The 22,515-nt window shown below is 47.9% G+C and overlaps 2 long non-coding RNA genes across 2 annotated transcripts; one reads left to right on the top strand and one right to left on the bottom strand.

Annotated features, from left to right (window-relative positions):
- Nucleotides 1–7,139: 7,139 nt before the first annotated feature.
- LOC125915424 (uncharacterized) lies at nt 7,140–8,030 on the bottom strand. Its single transcript, XR_007455659.1, has 2 exons — nt 7,805–8,030; nt 7,140–7,428 (listed from the first exon to the last, which is right to left on the bottom strand). It is a non-coding gene; the product is annotated as an uncharacterized LOC125915424 (long non-coding RNA).
- Nucleotides 8,031–9,061: 1,031 nt separating this feature from the next.
- LOC125915125 (uncharacterized) lies at nt 9,062–15,733 on the top strand. The gene is made up of 3 exons (XR_007455574.1): nt 9,062–9,151; nt 14,381–14,441; nt 14,980–15,733. It is a non-coding gene; the product is annotated as an uncharacterized LOC125915125 (long non-coding RNA).
- The last annotated feature ends 6,782 nt before the right edge of the window (nt 15,734–22,515 follow it).

Genomic DNA, 22,515 nt, shown 5'->3' with positions numbered 1-22,515 from the left:
AAAGAAAGGATGGAAGGGAGGAAGAGAGGGAGGAAAGGAAGGGAAGGAAAGGAGGGAAGGAGGGAGAGAGGAAGGAAGCAAAGAAGGAAGGAAAGGAAAGGAAAAGAAGGAAGGAAAGAGAAGGAAGGAAGGAAGGAAGGAAGGAAGGAAGGAAGGAAAGAAGGGAGGGAAGGGAAAGGAAAGGAAAGGAAGGGAAGGAAAGGGACGGAAAAGGAAAGAGAAACCCCACCACTGGGTCTTGCCTAGAATTTCCTGAGGACTCAGAAATTGGGATGGGTGGTTCCATACTACTGCATCTTTTCACTGAAATAGGACCCACCTCCCCTAAACAATAACGTGTGTGTGCGCGTGCATATGTGTGTATGTGCCTGGTGGGTGTTCCTGTACTTTTATCAGCCCATCTCAGAAGGCCTGTTTTTCCATTTCTTTGATGTGACTATCCAGCACTAGAGCTGATGTTGGGGGTGGTGGTGGTACAGGTTCAAGGGCAATGAAAGGAAATAGAAAAAGTAAGTACTGGATTTGGGGGCTATCTCCTTGAGTTCAGAGCCTTTGGATAGTCTCGGGATTATATAATTACAATCCGACTGACCACCAAAGCAATTGAACCTTACCAAAGGTGTCCAGAGATGCCGGGGAGGCAGGGCTCTGTGAGGCAGATAGATGCCACCATTTCAGGGAACTGGCCCGCCGGGTTGGGAAAGCAGCAGGAGCTCCACAGTCTCCCACCCCTTCTGAATTTTTTGTCATGTGAACCTGCAGAATTCACCCTTGCCCAGCGCCCTATCCATTTCAGGTCCTCAGTTTGTCTCAACTGCCTAGCTGCTGTGATCTATGCCCCGCTGTTGGCAACGTTCCAGAAACTCCTAGAATCCGGTGGAGAGACACCTGAAATACCGTCACCAGACCCATGTCTTCATGCCCTTGCCCGGAGAGAAAGCATCTCAAAGGCCTCCTAAAACCAAAGAAGTAAAACCATGGTTGAATCAACATAATGCCACTGTTGAGATAAAAATTTAACTACAACATCATCAAACGCATAGGTAAGTGTTTCAAAGTACCAAACGCCTGAATGTCATCGAATGTTTGCATAATCAAATATGGCAACTCCATGCAGCCATTTTTTTTAATGACTCACTTCTCAGTATAATTATCTCATTGGACAGTTTTATAGATGAGAAAGCTTTTGGATACAACAGTAACAATTCTGCCATTGAATTTCAGCTATTTACTAAGGTCTGGTGTCTCATAGCTACAGTTAATGATACTGTGTGACAGATAACAACCAGTTTTCTACTATGATTGCTTTTCTTTTGTTGGGGGGAGGGACAGAGGGAGAGGGAGAGAGAGAATCTTAAGCAGTTTCCACGCCCAGCACAGAGCCCGACATGGGGTTCTATCTCGTGATTGTGAGATCATGACTTGAGCTGAAATCTAGTTGGATGCTCAACTGACTGAGCCATGCAGGTGCCCCATACCATGACTGCTTTTCCTAAAAAAAAAAAAAATTAAAGAAGACGATAACACAGAACTCAATATTCCTACTGAAAAATGTATGCCTTGGACAGACCTTCAAAAATCTGGAGACCCATTCTTCCATTCCTCAAAAGAGAAAAGCAGTGCATGAAATTTAATTCCATCTGCCTCCTCTAATCAAGTTAAAAGCAGAGAAGAAAGGGTGGAAGGAGCCTCATTTGAGCTGAGAGTGAAGTGCCATTGGGAACACTGAACCAGTATTGAAGGCCATGACCATCAGCCCAGTGACATCTGGTTGGTTCTCAATAAAGAGTGTTCATGTTTGTTGACCAGATACCTCTTCACTTTTTTTTAAATTTTTCTTAATGTTTATTAATTTTTGAGACAGAGACAGAGCATGAACAGGAGAGGGACAGAGAGAGAGGGAGACACGGAATCTGAAACAGGCTCCAGGCTCTGAGCTGTCAGCCCAGAGCCCGACGTGGGGCTCGAACTCATGGACTGTAAGATCATGACCTGAGCTGAAGTTGGATGCCCGACAGACTGAGCCACCCAGGCACCCCATAGCTGCTCCTTAAAGCTGCTCCACACTCTGAGTACTCTCTATTATTTGACCCTCTTTTGTTTTGCTTTGTAATTATCACCAACTGACTTTTTTGTTTTTGTTGTTTAAATTGTACTTGCTTATTGCCTGCCTTACAAACCTCCACATATCACCACACACGGCTCCCCTGCCCCTGAGGGGCCCCCTGCATTCTTCTCTGCTTGGGAAGACCCTGCTTGTTTTCCAAGACACCAGTCCAAAGGCCTTTCTAATGCTTAATTTTATGAGTCAATTTGACTGGGCTAATGGATGACCAGATAGCTTAGCTGGTAAAATTATTTCTAGCTGTGTCTGCGAGGGTGTTTCTGGAAGAAGTTACCATCTGAGTTGGTAGACTGAGTAAAGAAGATCGTCCTCAACAATGAAGGTGGGCGTTACCCAGTCCGCTGGGGAACTGGATGGAACAAAAAGGCAGAGGGAGGAAAAATTTGCTCTTTGTTTCAGCTGGAACACACATCTTTTCCTGCTCTTGGACATCAGCACTTCTGGTGCTAGGGCCCTCAGACTTGGACTGAGTGATACCACTGGCTTTCCTAGTTATCTAGCATCCAGATGGCAGAGTGTGGGACTTGTCAGCCTCCATAATCATATAGGAAAATTCTTATAATGAATGTATATATGCATCTGTATGTGTGTGTTATATAGACATATACAGACCTCCCGTGGATTCTTTCTGGAGATTCCTGACCAATACAGCCTTAGAACCCAAGGGGCCTCCTTCTACTCCCTGGAGCAGAACCCATCCCAAGCCCCTGAACGACACCATTGTGAATGGTATGTATCCTACTGCATTTGAAGCAGACTTAGAATACATCCTGATGAATGATCTAGCCATCCCATTACATTGCACTTCTATACCTATCTGCCTCACCCATTGACAAGTGTAGCCCTTGAGGCTGGGGACCGTGTTATAGAACCCTCAGCTCCTGCCAACGTGCAATAAAAATAAGTGATCAAATGTTATTCGCATACTTATTCTGCTTGTTGTTTATTTTTCATCTACCTACCACTAGATTGAATGCTCCTAGAAGACAGGATGTATTATCAGTTGCATTTAATGATGTATTTGTGAACACCTTAAACAGTGTCTGACATAACGTAAGTGATTAATAGAGGTTGCCGATTGAACGAATGGCTAGGAGCAGAGAGAGAGGGAGATGGTTCAGAACTTAGGTGCCAATAACACCAGTCTCCACATGCCTTGCATTTTCTTGAGGCAGACTTTCCTATTCTAATGGTCACTGTTCTCTGTATTTAAAAAAAAGAAAAAAAGCCAGTATATTCCCAGGGTGCCAAGACCTCCCACCCACACCAGTGCTGGCTGGTCAGGGCCACAGGCAGATATCAGGCAACCACCCAGAGTGTCTATTTAAAGTAAAGAGGCTTTCACTCCTGGATCATTATCCACCTGCAGAAATACAAAGATCTTTATGGGAACACCATCTTTTCTGGTGATCACACCTCTAGAAATGATGTTATAAGGCCAGGAAATTGATTTCCTGCATTGCAAAATCATTCCTGGGGTCGTCGGTGTCAAAGCCAACTGGTTCATAGATTTCCTTTTTTTTTCCCCTTTTTTTTTTTATAAGATAAAGTGCAATATTGTTTTGTGGGGTAAGCCTAATAAGATGTGATGAAATAAAAGTTCGTTCTTTGAATAAGCGTTATGGCTTAGCACAAGCAGCCAACCTTGGTCCCTTCTTTAGTCTTAACCTGTAGCGTTGCCCTCCCCTGTAAGCAAGAAGCAGAGGGGGGCTGCGAAGGGAGAAAAGCCACTTTCCTGCCTCGCAGCAGAGTGCTGAACTGGTACAACCATTTCAGAGAGCATTCTGGCTGTAGGTGTCGAATCAAAGCTATGCAGGGGCGCCTGGGTGGCTCAGTTGGTTAAGCGTCCGACTTCGCTCAGGTCATGATCTCACAGTTCATGAGTTCGAGCCCCAGCGTCGGGCTCTGTGCTGACGGCTCGGAGCCTGGAGCCTGCTTCAGATTCTGTGTCTCCCTCTCTCTATGCCCCTCCCCCGTTCATGCTCTGTCTCTCTCTGTCTCTCAAACATAAATAAACATCAAAAAAAAATTTTTTAAGCTGTGCAGACACTCTAACTCAGCAATTTTCATGTAGGAATTTAATTTAGAGAAGCTTTCGTATAGATCCACAGGAAGACCCATATGAATGGTGCATTATGGGCATGCTTGTAATACGGGGAAATAATGACAAGCTACTTAATGTCAATAGTGTGGTAGATAAAAAACAAAAATGTTGCTATATTCAAAGAATGGAATACTATTCGGCACCTAAAATGGTTGTACTAGAGTAGAAGCAAGCAGACTGTAGGCGGCAGGCCAGATCTTGTTTGCCACCTGTTTTTGCAAATAAAGCTTTATTGAAAATTATACCCATTCACTCACGCGTTTTTTACGACAAATATTCACATATGGTCGATGACTGCTTTTGCGCTAGACGACTACATGTCCTGCGAAGCCCAAAATATTTACTACCTGGCCTTTTTCAGAAAAAGTGTGCTGATCCTTTTTAAACAGAGCCATAGAGCTCACCTTGGCCAGAGAGGGAAGACGACGCTGAAAGGAAAGGGCAGATGGCAGCACGATGCGTTAAGACGACATTAGCGTGAGTTCCGCGCAAAAATACGTGACTACGGACAGAAGCCCACAGAAGTGGCCCGAATGGACCCGAAGGGTGTCAACCTAGCTCATAAATCCGAATTGCATATGTGAGGCCCCAGGAGGAAAGACAGCCTTGAAAGGAATCTCAAGTTACACGAAGAGAATGCTTTATTCTTCTCTTAGGTAGACTTGGAACAGGCATGACAGAATTATGCTCCCAGGAGGAGGGTACGGTAGCCAGGGCACAGGTTTCCGGTGAGCCAGGCACAGGCCACCCAGTCTCGCCCTGCGCTCTCTCTCCTGGGGCAGGAAACAATCTCATTAACTGTAAGTGACAGTGCTGACCTAAGGACTAGCAGGTTTATGCAAATATACAATTCGGAATGTCCTGATTGTGTTTCCCCACCACTAACACCGCCACGCGGTTACCACGGAACTCATCTAAGACTGCACCATCCACAATGGTAGCCACGAGCCACGCGTGGCTATTGAACACTTGAAATGTGTCCAGGCCAAAAAAAAAAATGTGCTCTGGATGTAAAATAAATGACAGATTTCAATAAAATTGCAATATATTTCACTCCTACTTTGTCATACGGATTGATCTGAAATGATAATATTCGGTGTATCGGTGTATCCGCTTTCTAGCACAGCTGTAACAAGTTACTGCTAACGAGGTGACTTTGAACAACACAAATTTATTGCCTTACGGTTCTGTAGGTTAAATGTCCGACACAGGTCTTAGCGGGCTAAGACTAAGGTACCAGCAGGGCTGCTCCCCATTCTGGAGGCTCTAGGAGAGAATTCTTGCCTCACCCTCTCCAGCTTCTAGAAGTGGCCCACGTTCCTTGGTTCCTCTTCCGTCGTCCAGCCAGCAAGCACGGGCAGATCCTTCTCACACAGCGTCACTCCGACCTTCTCTTCCGCCTCCCTCTTTACTTTTAAGGACCCGTGTGATCACACTGGGCCCACCCAGACAATCTAGATAATATCGCTATCTTAAAATCAGCTGATGCGTGAATCTAATTCCACCTAGACCTCAATCCTCCTTTGCCATGTAACATACAACCCCTACGGGCTTTGTACATCTTTGTACAACAGGTCTTTATTTTGCCTGGCACTATTGTGCTAAGTAGAATCTATTGTTAAAATTAATTTCACCTGTCTCTTGCTGATTTTTTAATGTGCTTACAAAATTTTAAAGTCACACACGAAGCTTATGTTCTCTTTCTCTGGGATGGCATCGCTCCAAGGCAACGTCTGAAGGTGCTTTGCCAACCCTAAAGTTCACTGATGGCAGGGAATGTTCATTGAGAGAAAATGTTTTCCTCCAAACCACTCTTGAAGGTGACAGAAACACACCTCCGCCCTCAGAATAAATAATACCAACAACAGCTCATGTTTATTGAGGGTTTACTACACGCCCTGATATTAGATATTAGATATTAATTGGTTTCATCTTCATAGTAATCCTGAGACAGGTACCATCATTATTTACATATCACAAGGCAGGCTGCTGAGGCATAAAGAGGTTAAGAAATTTGCTCGAAGTCCCAAACAAGTAGGAGTAAGGTCCAGGCAGTGGATTCTGGAGACTTCCCTCCAAGGACTGTGCAGGTTTTCAATGGCAGTTTGCACCCTAAGATGTGTGAATGGTGCTAGACATAACTGGCTCAGGGTTGTGCTCCCTGCCCCCCCCCACCTCTCTGCAAACAAGCTGCAAATGACACCTTTTCTTCACTTAGCCTCTCAGTGTGACCCTGAATGCCCACTCTTGGGCTGTCCCTCCACATCTGCCATGGGTACCTGAGTACGGCTCACGTCAGGCTCCACATGTGACTGATTTGTACCCCAACAGTGGCAGAAATAGGCTTCAACTTCCAAGAGCCTTAAATGAAGGGACAGTTTGATTGCACACATACCTCTCCATATATACGCAGATCTATAATTTAAATACCGCTGTATTATGGTTAAGATATTTGTGCATGCTCAGATGCCAGCGATTACCTTAAATATCTTTTTATACATGCGGATATGTGTGTGTGTGTAAATGTGTTGGGCACCCTCACCTTTCCCATCGATCCCATCCAGCCCCTTATGCTCTCTTAAATGATATCTCTACCGTTCAAGATTTTTTCACATAGTTTCAAAGTTAGCGAAAATCTAATTAACATTTATCTTATATGCACCTTAGTATTTCCTTACACACACACACACACACACACGCACACACATCTGACACGTAAAAGCCCCTGGTGACCACATGGGTGTGAATGTCTGTCTTCAAACGAATACATACACCGAAGTACATCCATACCCCCCAGAGGAACATTTTTGGATTATTTTGGTGATTTTAAGTTCTGGATCGCTGACACTGATGTGGTTTTCTGCAGTGTGTTTAACCCAAACCCCTCACATATTAAAGAGTACGCATACCTGGAATTATATGTCATTTATTCTTCTCCTTTTCCTAATCTGCTCTCTATTTGACTTCCTTTTAGGCAAATGCAACATTTGCACAGTAGGAGACACTTTCTGGAACCTCATCTGCAGCTCCTAATATCTGGACACCCTCTGGGCTGCCTCTCCACTCGGAGCCTCTAGCTTCTTGGTCTTGATGTGCAGGGTCCAATTAGGCAGGTCTGTAGATGCATTTCTGGACTCGTGCTATTTTTATTTATTTATTTATTATTTTTTTTTTTTAGCCGGTGCTTGGCAAATTCTTTCTGTAAAGGGCCAGACAGTAAATAGTTTAGGCTTTGCAGGTTGCCTGGTGACCGTTACAGCTCAACTCTGCTGGTGTGTGGCACGAGCCTCAGACAATATGCAAAAGAACAGGCATGCCCGTGTTTCCATAAAACTCTTTCAAAAATCAGCGATGGGTCTGAATGTGGCCCCCTGGCCAGACCTTGCCCACCCCTGCCAGACGCGAGCGTGAGTTTCTATTTCCGGAGATCTGTAGATCATTTTCATACACGTCTCGTCAATGTCCCTGGTTCGTATTTGAGTGTCCAAAGGAAAGGGAACACATTGGTGGCAGTGCCGAAACATAATTAGGTGATAAAGCCAATGAGGGGACTCCCGGAATCATTCCCTGCTTACCTGATTCCATTCTCCTGTGAGCCTCTGGAAGATACGAACTGTGTTCCGTTCTTCGACTCTTCCCCCACCCCCTAGCACGGTGTCTGCCCCACAACAGACCCTCAGCAAGGATTAAAGGCAATAAATAACACTGTGAACGATCTAATTTTCATTAGGTCAGATTTTTAAGACCTCAAGTACAGTTGTCATTGAAGACTTTTTCAGGAAGTTATGAGGATATTCTTGAATGGACTGTGGTTAACTAGTGTCTGACTCTCAGGTGAAATAAGTCACAATGGTTTTGCAAATAGAGGGGAAGAGTCATCTCCTGGGTCAAAGTTGTCTTCAAACACTTGAATGGATTACTGGGACAGTAGACGATGGCTTTTCTCAAAAGGGTCACAGAGAGCTGGATCTCCTCTCCCCTCTCCACCCCATGGCACACATCACTTCCTGAACATGGAATTTTTTGACCACTGAGGCCAGAGAAAGCCTCAGTTAACGCCACTCTAAATCCTTGTTAATGCCACTCTCCATCGGTCAGGTAACCTATGCTATAAAATCTCTTTGTTATCCCCAAACCAAATGCTTGTGGAGTGCCTACGGTGCACTCTGCATATGCTACATTAGGCAAGATTTTCTGAATAGAGCGAGCTAACAGAAAGATGGTGTAGGCAGGAATGCCGAAGTAAGGCCCGCTGGCACTGGGAGAGGTCCCAAGGCATGGAGCTCCTGGTAAGTAAAGTAACAATTCCCTTTCTTTAGAGCTCCTACGGTGTGCCAGGTCCTACATTAAATCTTTTATGTGCCCAACTGAATCACACAGCAGCCAGAAAGGCAGGTCCCTTCCACTAACTAGATGAGAAAAATGAGGTTCCTGACATATCTTAGGTATTCCTAGCATCAGCCGAGAATGATACCACGAAGCCATGGAGCCCAGGAAAGTGGACTCAGCAGGAGGGGAGAGATGATGGTTAATTTTCTGTCAATTTGACTGGCTAGAGGGTGCCCAGATTAAACATTATTTCTGGAAGTGTCTGTAAGAGTGCTCCTGGCTGACAGGTTAGCGTTGGAATCAGTGGACAGTAAAACATATAGCCCTCCCCAATGTGGGTAGGCATCATGCAATCCATTGAGGGCTTGAATAAATACAAAGACAGAGGAAGGGGAAAGTGTCTCCTTCTTTTCTGCCTTACTGCTTGAGGTGAGACATCTTATTTCATCTTCTCCTGCCCTTGAACTGGGATTTATGCCATTGGCTTTTCTAGCTCCCAAGCCTTCAGATTCAGATTGGATTATATCACCAGCTTTCCTGGGTCTCCAGCTTATAGATGGCAGATCATGGGACTTCTCAGCCTCTACAATCATGTGAGTCAATTCCCCATGAGCAATCTCTCAATAGGTGATAGATAGATAGATAGATAGAGAGTATAGAAAGGACAAGCTTCTGTGTAGGCAAATGCATGCTTGAGAATCAGGCTGTAAGAATATGATACACATGTTTAAATGAATGGATGGATGACTGAGCAGGTGGGTGAGTGAGTAGATGGATTACATGGGCGGATGCGTGGATGGATGGATGGATGGATGGATGGATGGATGGATAGGTGAGTGGGTGAAGGGATGAGTGGGTGGGTGAGCGAGTGGATGGATGGATGGATGGATGGATGGAAGGATGGATGGATGGATGATGGGTGAATGGATGGATGAGTGGGTTGGTGGGTGGATGGATGGATGGATGGATGGAACCAGATCAGCTAAGGCAGAGTTTGAGGTAGAATTGGTAGCATTAAGGCTGGACAGGAAAGATGGCGCCCCATTATGAAAGACCTTGAATGTCACTTTTCAGAGCTCGACTTTATTCTGTCATGGCATGACAGGTGCAGCAGGGGAGTAAAATTACTTGCATGATACTTTAAAAGATGAGTATGACCCCAGGGACAAGGGTGAAAAGGATGAAGCCTAGAGGGATTATTGAGCACCACTAATTGTGTGACAAGAGTTGTACCAGGCACCATCCTAAGTGTCTAATCCACACAAAGGACCTAGGAGTGGAATGTGTTTCTATCGTCCCTGTACTACAGTGAGGAAGCCAGGGCACAGAGCATTAAAAGCCCACCTGAGGTTGTACACACAGCGAGTAGTGGAGAAGCTGGGGTCCAGTCCAGACCCTTGACCCTGACACCCTCCTGGTGGTCAGCCAATGGCCCAGAAGACAGTAAAGGTGACCAGTGTGGGGTGAAGGTGGGAGGGTGCAACGAGCAAGGTGTCAGGCCCATTGACTCTTAGATACCGACCTGGAACATCATTTGCCCCTGGAAGCTTAAACCCATGGCTCTTCATCCATCTGACTCTTGGGGATCCTGATAGTTGTCAGAGCTTCTCACCTCTGCAGCCCAGTGGCTCCTTTCAGAACAATTTCAGGTCCATCCCTTCCTTTCCCTTCGGCCTGAGCAATCAGGGCGACCTGTGTCCATAGTCCTGATGACTGTCCATTCTCTGATCTTCTCATTTAGACTCTGCCTCTGTCACTGCCCCATAAGACCTGTTGGAACAGTGAGGTGTGCATCTTGCCCCACATACTCAGCCTCTCAAGGCTTGGGATGAGGAGGGGCAAGGAGAGAGCCGGAAATTTCCCCAAATGGAAATAGAACCTTTAACCCAACGTAAGCAACATTGTCAGACCAGAGTTCCTTGGGCTGGCCCAGCGTTGACAGTCAGCAACAACCCAAGTGTGTGGGTTTAAAAGGCCACTTCGGTGTCTCAATGTGGACTGTGGTTTGCACAGACTTTCCAGCTTAAGACCAGGTGAAGGCCCCTGTGCTCTGCCTGTCAACCCTGGCAGAGATCAACTTTGCCCCTGCTCCTGAGAGCTTCCAGGGACCCACTGGGACCCAGGACCTCAGACCAGGAGCTTGGCTCACCCTTTGGGGATAGGAGGGTTGGTATTCCCTGTCCACTTAGACTATAATCTCCCTGAAAGTCCCACTGCTGGGCAGGAGCCCCAGGAGGTGCTCGACAAGAGCTGCCAGAAGGAGAAAAATCTAGATAGGTGGGATTGAAGACTTAATCTCTACTTAATAACCGAGCGAACAATTACCAGCACTTTGTTGTGAAAGTGCAGTGCTTGACCCTTTTGCAAACATTCTCCTGGCTCCCTAGAGCCTAGCATGGTACTTGACACACAGTGGGCCCTCTGTAAATATTTGCCAAATGAAGGACTGAGTGAGTGAGTGAGTGAAGAAATAAATGAAGAAGCCGAAGCCTGGGAATCAGAGCCCCTCGGTGCAGTCTAAGCTCTTTCACCCCCTTGTTAGATGAACCTTCGGCGAGTCCCATTCCCCTCCCTGGGCCTCAGGTTCCGTGGCCTTGTTGTGGATGGTGGGCCTCTCGGGGCCCACCTGGAATTCTGCTCTCGTCCTGGCAGCCGGCACCCCGGGCTGGGTGCGGCGCCCAGGGTGGCCCAGCACCTTTCTCCTCTTTCCCTCTGGGGGGCGACGCTGGAGGCTTCCTCCCATTGCAACAGGACACCAAATGGTTAAAGCACCACCCATCGTCTTTGATTTATGAAGTGGACGATTGGACCGGGAAGCAGAGACAGCCCTTCTCACTTGCAGAGGGAGGCCCCCGAGAGCAGTAATTCTGTGCACACAAAGGCGAGCGACGGCCTTGGGCCCCGGCCGTGCCGGAGAGCCCACCCTGCCCAGCCCAGCCCGGCCCGGGGACGACGCCAGGGCCCGTGTCCATCCTGCTCTGTGCAGGGACGGAGGCGGCTTGGTCACCTGGGCTCCGCCGTCCACCCGGCCCCGGGGACCTCGGCAGCCCAGCCTCCGCCCCGGGGAACCAAAGTGCAGCCCCGCACCCGGTCGCTGCCTTTCAGCGGCTGCCAATCTATCAAGATTCAGCTACCGCTGTGAACCCATCAACTCCGTGGAAGGGAAAAAAGGAACCCCTCACCACAGCAATTATTCATCCCGGCCTGAACTTCAGGTGACCTTTCCTAGTTCCACAGAAGTTACAGATGCCAGCACCTTGGTGGGTCGGATTTTGTTTTCCCCTGTCTTCCTTTAACAGACGCATTTTTTTTTTTCCTGCTACGTGACCCTCTTTTGCAAATTTTTTTTTTTTTTTTTTTTTTTTTTTTTTTTTTTTTTGCCAAACGATCTTTGGGTGGTCCGTTAGCCACGATAGGAGAGCAACGTTGGCCTATCGAGAGAGCCGATTTCGCACGAAAGAAGTCATCCAGAATAAAAGAAATGCCTGTGACCTCCTTCAAGGGCTGTGTCCCCTTGAAAGAATCCCAGCAGACCACCCCCAGGCCAGCTCACCCCTCTGGCATAAACAGGGGCTACTCTGCACCAAAGGCCTGGCCCTGACCTGCAGGGATGCAATGCTACCAACTCGGCGTGTGTGTGTGTGTGTGTGTGTGTGTGCGTGCGCGCGCGTGTCCCTGAGTCGCAATAAGGGTTACGCAGGGTGTAAGTCCCTGTGTAAATTTAAAGTGACCTGAGGGACATAATTACATAAATCTCATCATGAGACAATATACTTTTTATTTGTTTGAATTTTATTTGTATTGGTAAAACTGACCTGAAACTGACACAAGTTTATTAGAAAAAGAACTCTGTAAAAGCGAGTGGGCTGGTCTTCTTAGTTAAGACGGATGTGCCAACTTCTAGTATGATTAGAGAAATGGATAACTCACTAACATCTGTGCAAACCACAATAAAAAGGGATTTAGTGTTACCCCAAGGAAGGCAAGAGAGGCTGTCTGTCCATTAAACGCTTTATTACAGTGCCAGCAGGTTTTTCTAATTCAGTTACTCCTGCACGGCATACAGCACTCTGTGACGGCCTGTCATCCCACCAGACAGTGCTCGGGGCTGGGAGGTTTTGTGCAAGGTAGGTGACAATCAAATGAGCCACTGAGAAGAGAGGGGCGCCTGACCCTCGTGAAGGATTAACTACAGAAAGTGAGTGTGATCATGTCTCACCATTACTTAGAATTTTCAGTCAATTTCTGAAAATATGAGATAAGTTCTTAAAGAGGCAGTTTCCTCAGGAGCTCAGCAGACCCGGTGGGGTTTGGTTACACACTGTGTCGCAGGGCGCCTGGCGAGACGGGGCCTGCCAGGGAGGGAGGAGGCGCGTTACCTGGACGGGGTAGGCTGAGCCAGGCCCTGGAGCCACGTTTGTCCAGGAATAACGCAGCCAAGAAGGAAGAAGAGGGAGAGGTGCCTCCTGAAGCCGGCTTGCCCTTCCCTCCCCCCTCCCCGGCACCGCAAGTCCAGCCTCCCCTGGGGACAGCCAGCCGAAGGGGCACGGCCCTCGGGGGCTATTGCCAGTGTGGGTTCGCAGAAAGCCTCTCCAGGCCAGCTGCCTGAGATGCTTGGGCCCATTTGGTGCCAGCATGGAATGCCCACTTTCCATCACCCTTTCCCACCGTCTGCAATCCCCACCCCTCATTGGGGAGCCGTCCTGCCCCACAGGACCTCGCAGTCTGGCAGCTAAGCAGGCCTCATACTTTAAAACAGGCTAGATGCCCAACACAGGCACACAGCGTTTGAAATGTGTCTAATGGGCCTGGCGAAGGAAGATAGGGATTCAAAGGGAGGCAGGACACATTTTAGGGCCCAAGAGGGGTCCATTCCTGTTTATAGACCAGAGAGGTGAGACACAGAGAGGAGAAGTCTCCACCCAAAGCACACCCAAACCGCCAGGAGGTAGGGCTGGGAGCAGACCCCTCACCTGCCTGCCGACTCCCAGGCCAACAGAAGTTCTTCATGGATGGGGGTGGTCTATAGAGTAGAGGCTTTTTTTGTCAAGCTGGACTAAAAAGGTGATGTATCCCTTTGTATCTGTATATTTAAATGAGAAAAGTAAACCTCAGACCCCTAAGCTTGGTTCTGCTAAAGCAATTTAACATCTGCTGCCACCTGAATCTAATTGAAACAATTCATTATCAAATTTACTGATCTGCTTAATGATTTTGTATTTCTCTTTCAAAATCACCTTCCGCCTTAGCTAGCCTAGGTAAATTACTCTTGCCTTCAAACCCGAGAGCTTGAAGGGACCTGAAAGAACATCTAACTCAAGCACTGCCCTTTTAAAGACGGGATCACCGGGGTGCAGGGTGGCGGGGGAGAGGCGTGGGCTTCCCCCGAGGTCACGGGGCGAGTCAGGCAGGACTAGAACACAGGCCGCGGGGCCCCACTCTGCTTCATCTCTACGGGCCAGGCAAAAGAGGGAGCAACAGACAGGGGTGATGACAAATGGGAAAAACAGGAGGAAAATAAAAAAGGAAGAAGAAAGAAGTTAAAGACGGGGAAGGTGACAAGCTCCCTTTCCGGAGCTGTGCAGTTTTTTTTGTTTTTTGTTTTTTTTTTTGCAATGTTTTCTCGGTGGCAGTCTGTTAAAGAAATACTTCATTGTCACCGAGCACAGAGTCATTAAAGGCACCTTGGAAATTTGGACCCTTTTACTAGAATCAGGGCTTAAATAGCAACTTAATTTATGACACTTCTCGAGGCTGATGGCATTTTTGCTCTCAGGTAAGGTCATCTCAGTGTACCCCCTCCCTCTGTCGCCTCCTTTTAGCACAACTCAAGAGGTGGGATCTCTTCACTTGCAAGTAACTGATGTATTCAACTGCTAAAATGTAAGTCACATACGTATGGAAGCACGTTTGAGTTCACGGTGTGTTTCTAAAAGAGAGCTCCTTTATATCTGCGTGTGAAAGAGAAGGGCAGAAGGGGGCGGGGGGGACCCACGAATGAACACGTGAATAATTAGATCAGAGAGAGATGCCACCTTTTCTCAGGGCTGGAACTGCAAGGGGGGAAAGGACTAGCACATAATTGACATAATTGATCTGGTATTTTTTTTCCCTTTTTGCTGCAGTAATTTTTATGCATGCCATTGTTGCTGTTATTATCCAGGATGTGATCTTCTGTGGTTGATAATACAGACTAGATATGAATGCGTGTATGTACCAGCCAATCACAAATCTATAGTGTCTATTTCTGCATCACCAGGTGCTATCTCATGGGAAATATCCTCTTTTTTGGCAGGCACACAGAGCGCTGCATTATCTGTCATTTTCATTAGATTCAAGCTACAGCTGAGCCAAAAAGACTTAGTTCTAGCATATGTGCTCAAAATGGCCAAGCTGTGATTGTCCAAATTCACCCTTTCAGGATTGCATTACAGACAACTGGAGCCGAAGCTGGAAATTGGAGGGAGCAAAGTACCTGAATTCCACTTGGGCAACTGTAAACACCAGAAGCTCCTAAGATCGGAGCTTATTATCATAATCATCTCGAAGGATGGCTTCCATCGGAAAGTTCAACATTTTTTTTAGCACGTTGTAGGTAGGGATAGGGGGGTGGAGTCAGCCTAGATTTTGAGGCCACTTAACAAAGAAAACCCAATCTCTTTCGTCGCCCCCATGTCTCTCAGGGCACCTGGGCGCTCTGGGATGCTACAGATCCCATCCGCAGGCCTTGCCCTAGGCCAGCTAACCTTGAGTCCTGTACGATGCTGTCCACTGTGGGACGTGTGACTGGAGAGCCTGCTGGCACGAAAACCATCACACATTCAGCAGTGAGCAATTTCTGCAGGAACCGGAAGGGAGCAAAGAGGCAGCGTGCGGTAAAGTTGGGTCTCTAGGCAAGTCTCCATCACGATTTTATAGAATCGATCTTATATTTGAGCATGTAAAGAGGACATAGCCAAAAAGTAAACACAATTTACAATGCTAAAAACTGGAGAGGGGCGCCTGGGTGGCTCAGTCGGTTAAGCGTCCGACTTCGGCCCAGGTCACGATCTCATGGTCCGTGAGTTCGAGCCCCGCGTCGGGCTCTGTGCTGACAGCTCAGAGCCTGGAGCCTGCTTCGGATTCTGTGTCTCCCTCTCTCTCTCTGCTCCTCCCCCGTTCATGCTCTGTCTCTCTCTGTCTCAAAAATAAATAAACATTAAAAAAAAAAAAAAAAAACTGGAGAGCCACGGGGCTGGGAGGATGGTTTCTCTACCCAGGGGACTCGATGTTACTTTCAAGCAGCCATGGGGGGCGGGGGGTGGAAAGCAAAGGCTAGCTGTTCAAGCAGAGAACTGATTGTCTTACAAACCAAAAGGCCAGTGGGAATGTAAAATGGTGTCTCCGCTGTGGCAAATGGTTTGGTGGGTTCTCAAAATATTACACATAGAATTACCGTATGATCCCGCAGTTCTACTGCTGGGCATGTAGTCCAAGGAATTGAAAGCAGGGTTTCGAAGTGAGATGCGGTCTATACATACAGAGGAATATCACTCAGTCTTTAAAAGGAAGGGACGGGGCGCCTGGGTGGCGCAGTCGGTTAAGCGTCCGACTTCAGCCAGGTCACCATCTCGCGGTCCGTGAGTTCGAGCCCCGCGTCAGGCTCTGGGCTGAAGGCTCGGAGCCTGGAGCCTGTTTCCGATTTTGTGTCTCCCTCTCTCTCTGCCCCTCCCCCGTTCATGCTCTGTCTCTCTCTGTCCCAAAAATAAATAAAAAACGTTGAAAAAAAAAAAAAAAAAAGGAAGGGACTTCTGACACATGCCACAGTATGGGTGAATCTCGAAGACATTTTGCTACGTGAAAGAAGTCAGTCAGTCACATTAAGATAAAAATGGTACGATTCCACTCATCTGAGGTACCCAGAGTATCCCGTGCATGGGGACAGCAGGGCGGTTCCCCAGGGCAGGTGGAGGGGCGGGGGAGTTATTCCCTAATGGGGACAGACTTTCAGTTTTGCAAGACAGAAAGAGTCCTGTGGGTGGATGGTGGTGGGGTTCGCATAACAATGTGAATGCGGTTGCCAGCACTGAACTGCATGCTTCACAACGGTTAAGATGCAACCTTGACGTTGTGTGTATTTTACCACAATTAAAAACTGGCACATAGGGGCGCCCGGGTGGCTCAGTCGGTTGAGCGTCCGACTTCGGCTCGTGTCATGATCTCACAGTTCATGGGTTCGAGCTCCGCGTCGGGCTCTGTGCTGACAGCTTGGAGCCTGGAGGCTGCTTTGGATCCTGTGCCTTCCTCTCTCTGCCCCATCCCCACTCATGCTCTGTCTCTCTCTGTCTTAAAAATAAATAAAACATTAAAAAAAAAAAACCTGTCAAATAAACGATTAGAATGGTAAATTTTATGTTAAGCCTATGTACCACAATTTTTTAAAAAAGAAAGAAAACAATAGGCCCATGTCTGTTTCCTCAGACCCGCTTCAGTGCCCGGCCGACTTGCGGGCCAAAGATGGGGAATACAAAGTTTGAGTTTTTGTTTACTACGCAAATTGACTCTGTCGACCAATTTCACTGGTAACCAGCTAGCCTCACTGGTAAGCGAGTATTCTGGAAACACCTTCGTGTACAAGCAACAACAACAGCCAACACTTTTCTGGCCCCTTCGCAGAAGCAACCCCCTGGCCTCATAGCCTCCCCTGAGTCTGTGCCACAGCAGTCCCCAGCCGTGCCGTGTTCTTCCACATTGGCACCGAGGGTGAGCCCACACCGGGCCATGTCCCTTTGGAGCTGTGTGCCAAGTTTCCAAGACAGCGGAAACATCCACAAATTGGCTATGAGGGGTGCCTGCTGCCCCAGACTTGTCCTGGGTTTTCATGCCAGGGTAGTAGCCCCATATACCATGACGGTGGGGGGGAAACCTGTTCACGAAAACCTTCTCCTGAACCACAGAAGTGCTGGCACCTTGTCCACGGAAGGTGGCTCACCATTTTTCATCTGCACCGCTAGTACGGGCTAGTTGAATGACAAGCAAGCAAAGAGAAAGGTGGCATGAAGGCTCCGGCAGCCAGGAGCAGGTCATGTCCAGGAGTGGCAAATCCCCGAGGAAGGTCATCGTCACTGAGTGGGAACGAATCTGAGGATTGCTCTGGCCGCTGTAACAAAATACCGGAGATTGGGAGGTGTAAGCAGACATTTATCATCTCAGAGTTCTGGAGGCTGGACGTGTGAAGTCGGGGTGCCATGGTCAAGTTCTGGTGAGAGCTGTCTTCCTGGCTTGCACAATGCCAACGTCTTCCTGTGTCCTCAACTGTCGGAGAGACAGAAGGAGGGAGAGATAGAGAGAGGGAGCAAGAGAGCTCTTCCTCTCCTTACAAGGGCACAAATCCCATCACGGGACCCCACTCTCGTGACCTAATGCCTCCTAATCACCATCCAAAGACCCCATTTCCAAATACCATCACCTTGGAGGTTGGGGCTTCTACATATGAATTTGGGCGGGGGAAGACACAGACCTTCGGTCATAACAGATTTGATCTTTACTCTTCACCAAGCCATTCTTCCTGCAGCTGGAGAGAGGGCCCCACACCCTGCTCTCGCGCTGTGGACCCCCCTGTGCAATTTTGCAACTCCCTGGGCTCTACATTCTCCCCCATCCCTCCAAGTCCAGCTGGACTGGACAGTTCAGCTTAGGAGTAAGACATTACAAGTGACCTGCAAAATACTTTATTTTTATATGACGTTCTGCAACAGGATCCCTGTTGCCTATTAATTGCACCATGTTTTGAAACAACACAAGAATTTTTTTTTTGTATTAAAGGAAATTTCCTCGTGTATTTTCCTTCAATTATCACCATGTTACTGGAAACGAGGTAAGGCAATCTGAAAACAGTTGAGTGAGAGAATATACAAACAAACTTTCAAACTGTCTTTCAGCAAGTGAGGCTTAAGTTATTGAATATGCAAATTGCCTTATTAAAAAGAATGATGTCTTTTTCAGCAATCAGTTTAATTACAGTGGAGTCCTTCAATAGAAAAATCAGCTTGTGTCTCAGAATAAAAATTCTTTAGAAAGGGAATTTAGGTATAACAGATCGAAATGAGAAAATTTACACTTGGTAGGAAAAGGGGCTTTGCATAAATGGAGCGCAGGCTGCTGAGACAGGTGTGGGGGAGCCGTGGGGGAGGCGTGGGTCCTCGAGAGCCCTGCGGGCATCCGGCTGAGCCCGTCTGTCCGTCTGTCTTGCATCCTCCTTCCCTAAAGCTCAGAGAGAGGAACGAGGTGCTGGTCTGTGAAAGGTATTTATCCCAAGTGTGTGAGGGGGCTATACCTGAGGCCACACATCTTCTACAGGGCAGCTTGGATTGGGCAGGCAAGATGCCGAAGCACCGGGATCAGAACAGAAGGGCTTTCGTTACTTAGAAGGCCTCCAGAACTCTGTCCATTCTGCTCTAGGCCTTTCTCTCTGTCCCCTGGGGACCCCCGAACTTTGCCTGGTCTTTGTCCCATTGCCCCAGAATCTCCTCCCTGTTTAAGGATCAGAAATCCCAGAAACCACCCAAAACATCTTCCCAGTTCAGCTGCTCCAGTATCATGGAAACCCGTGGAAGAGTGACACATCAGGATTTAGGGCAGAGGTCTGAATCAGACTTCTTAGGTTGGATCTCCACTGCATAGAATGACAACTTAGTGACTGGAGGCCAGCCTTTTAGCCTTTCTATGCCTTGGTTTCCTCACCTCTAAAATGGGAGAGAAAATACTGCCCACCTCACAGGATGCATTTGAAATGCAAAGAGAAACACCAGGCAACACTCAGAGTAGTACCCGACCGTACTAAGCCTTCAGTGAACCCTCACTGGAGGTAGTAAGGCAGCAGAGGCAAAAGTACAAATCTCCTGTGTATACTCTGATACTCTGTTATAACTTTCACACAAGTCTAAAATACAAAACATGAAATTCACGCATATGCAAGAAACGCACAGGCAAATGTTCCTTCCGTGAACCTTGAAATCTTGAGCACCTACCATATGCCATCAGTGAGCAAAACTGGAAGGAAAAAAAAAATCCATGTCCTTTTAAATTCTAGTGGAAAGACAAAACAATAGCTGAAAAGCACAATAAACACATCAATTACATAGTATTTCAGAAGTATCTCCACGGAACAAAGAAACGTGGCTCAGAAGATCTGGAGTGAGGTGAGCAGCTGTAATTTAAATATTGCGGTCCAAGTAGGTCTCACTGAGAAGGTAAAATTTGAGTGAAGACCTCAAGAAGGTGAGAGAGTGAGCCACGGCTATCTAGGGGAAGCGTGTCCCAAGCAGAGGTGCAAAGGCCCAGGGGCAGAAGTGAGTCTGACATGTTCTAAGCACAGCAGCTGGTCCGTGGGGCCAAAGAAGTATTGAAGAAAAGTAGGAGCCTGGGTCATAAAGTGACAGGGGCAGATCACATACAGTCGTGCAGACCACCTTAAGGGCCCTGGTTTGCATTTGGATAAAATGGGCAGACTCATGTTTTAAAAGGAAAAACAGTATTCTGAGTTTATTGGGATGGAAGGGGACCCATGAGGAGGGTACAGCACATACCCAAGCTAGTAGCTGGGGTGTGAGAATATTCTAAAGAGCAAAATCCAACACATATACCTAGCCGGTTAGATGTGGGGGGAGAGAGAGGAGACAAGATGACTCCAAGATTTCATTTAACTGAACGTAAACTAGTTTGTAAGTAAGGAATCCATGGCTACCTTGTTTGTTGTAAAAAACAAAATAAAACAAAACACAAAAAACAAAAAATAAACAATAAACCCGTTGTAAAAAACAACAAACCAAAACAAATTTGATCTAAATCGCCATGGCCTTACTTCTAGCATTTTACTCCACACAACTAAATACACTGCACATCAAAAATGATGTCACATTAGGGGCGCCTGGGCGGCTCCGTCGGTTAAGCGTCCGACTTCGGCTCAGGTCACGATCTCGCGGTTCATGAGTTCGAACCCCGCGTCGGGCTCTGTGCTGACAACTCGGAGCCTGGAGCCTGCTTCAGATTCTGTGTCTCCCTCTCTCTCTGTCCCCTCCTCCGCTCATGCTCTGTCTCTGTCTCTCAAAAAATAAAAGTTAATTTTTTTTTAAAAAAAAGATATCAAATTAAGAACGTATCAGCTACATCCCAGATGGAGAATACTCAACACGAGAAAGTTCTGGGCATCAAGCGGTAGGCCGTAGGTGCTCATGAATGTTTCACTTCTGTCTGTTCCTTGGGCACACTGAACTTGTTCCCACCCCAGAGCCTTTGCACGTACTATCCCTTGTTCCTAGAATATCCTTCCTGCTTTTTGAACAGCTGGCCCTTCTTCCTCATTAGCTCAAATACTCTTTCCCTGACTTAGGTCACTGTCTACCAGCTATGCACTCAGGCAGGAGGAGTTTCCTCTTATTCGGGAAAGAATCAACCCTTTTGTTCTCTTCAGGCCTTCGACTGATTGAATGAGGCCCACTCACATTAGGGAGGACCGTCAGCTTTACTGAGTCCACTGATTCAAGGATTAATCTCATCCAAACACCCTCACGGACACCCAGAACAGTGTTAGACCAAGGGCCTGGGCCCAGTCAGGCTGGCCCATAAAATGAACCATCAGAGCTGTTTTACCCCCGTTAAGTTTGGCATTTTATGAGGGCGTCTTAGCTATTCATTTCTTGGTCTTTCTATCTATGCATGTGTCTTCCCTGTAAGGACATAACCTCCACCAGCTGTTTGTTGAACGAATGAACCCGTGAATAAAAGAAGGGCAAACAGTCCCATGTGTGGCTTGAGATTTAGGAGAGAGGGGCCTGGAATTTTCTGAGGCCAGGTGACGTTGGTGTGGAGAGGAGACGGTGGTTGATGAGAAGCAGGAGCCTGGGGAAGGCAGGAGGGGACTGGGGCGAGGGACCGGGGAGGAAGTAGACAGGATGAGATCAAACCTTATGGGAAGAGGCAGAAATCCATCTCTGACAGCCAAATCCCCCTGCCTGCATCCTGGCTTTTATTTTTAATCTGGAGTGAGGCATCTGACCTGGCCCCGCTGACTGGGAGCCAGAGCCACAAATCAAAGCCCGAAGCAGGGTGGGTGCCAGGCTGGGCTTCCCTGGGGAAGTGAGGGGGCAGCAGCAGTGGACGTGAGCCCGGTGGTCTTCCGAGCCCCGGGTGGCCGTTGTCTGTAAGGCAGAGGGGCCGGGCGATGGAGCAGTTCATCACAATGGCAGGGGACCTCAGAGAGAGGCTAGGCGGGGGACGGACACCGGGCAGCTTCCGGTAGACACAAACAACCCTTGGCCCAGAGCTCTCACCTCAGGGATTCTTGCTGGCGTAACAGGTTTTGGTCCTTGTTTGTCGCTTTTAATGAAGACAAGAGGGGAGAAGCCACCATCAAGCGCGAAATGTTACATGCATACACGTTATCAAAACTGTTGAAGGGAAATGCCCCACGTATGACTTAAGCTGAAATCATCCCTCCCGGGTTGTCATGCTCTGTTTAAAAATAAGTCTTAGCCAGCATGATTGGTTTTTGAGGCATTGTTTGGGTATCTTTGTCGGGGGCTCTCTGCAGCTGGAGGGGGCGAGCTGCGTACTCAGAGGTCCACTGAAGTCTCAAAGGCAGGCAGGGGTGACAAAGGACAGGTCTGTCCTTGGCAGACCCACTGGGAGGCAGAGGGGAGAGGCTCCAACTGGGGCCCCGGGTGGACGAGGAGGGCGCAGGAGTACCCGGAGACACTGAGCCAGGGGACAGCGTGCTCCTTCTCCTTCCCTGTGTAGGTGGCCGCCTGTCGGGACCCAGGCAGGAGCTGACGGGTGGTGCTTGGGGTCCGTCCCCTTTGCCCCATCCCTGAGCACTGCGGGCCTGCCATCTGTCTGTACTGAGCCTGACTCTGTGCCCAGACCTCAGGGAGGCTCTGCTCTGGGAACCAAACAGGTGGAGACACAACCCCACCCCCAG

Source organism: Panthera uncia (genome assembly GCF_023721935.1).
Source record: "Panthera uncia isolate 11264 chromosome E2 unlocalized genomic scaffold, Puncia_PCG_1.0 HiC_scaffold_19, whole genome shotgun sequence".
Lineage (NCBI taxonomy): Eukaryota > Metazoa > Chordata > Mammalia > Carnivora > Felidae > Panthera > Panthera uncia.
The sequence above is the reverse complement of the archived record's forward strand: the minus strand, read 5'-3'. Positions and strand labels throughout refer to the sequence as shown.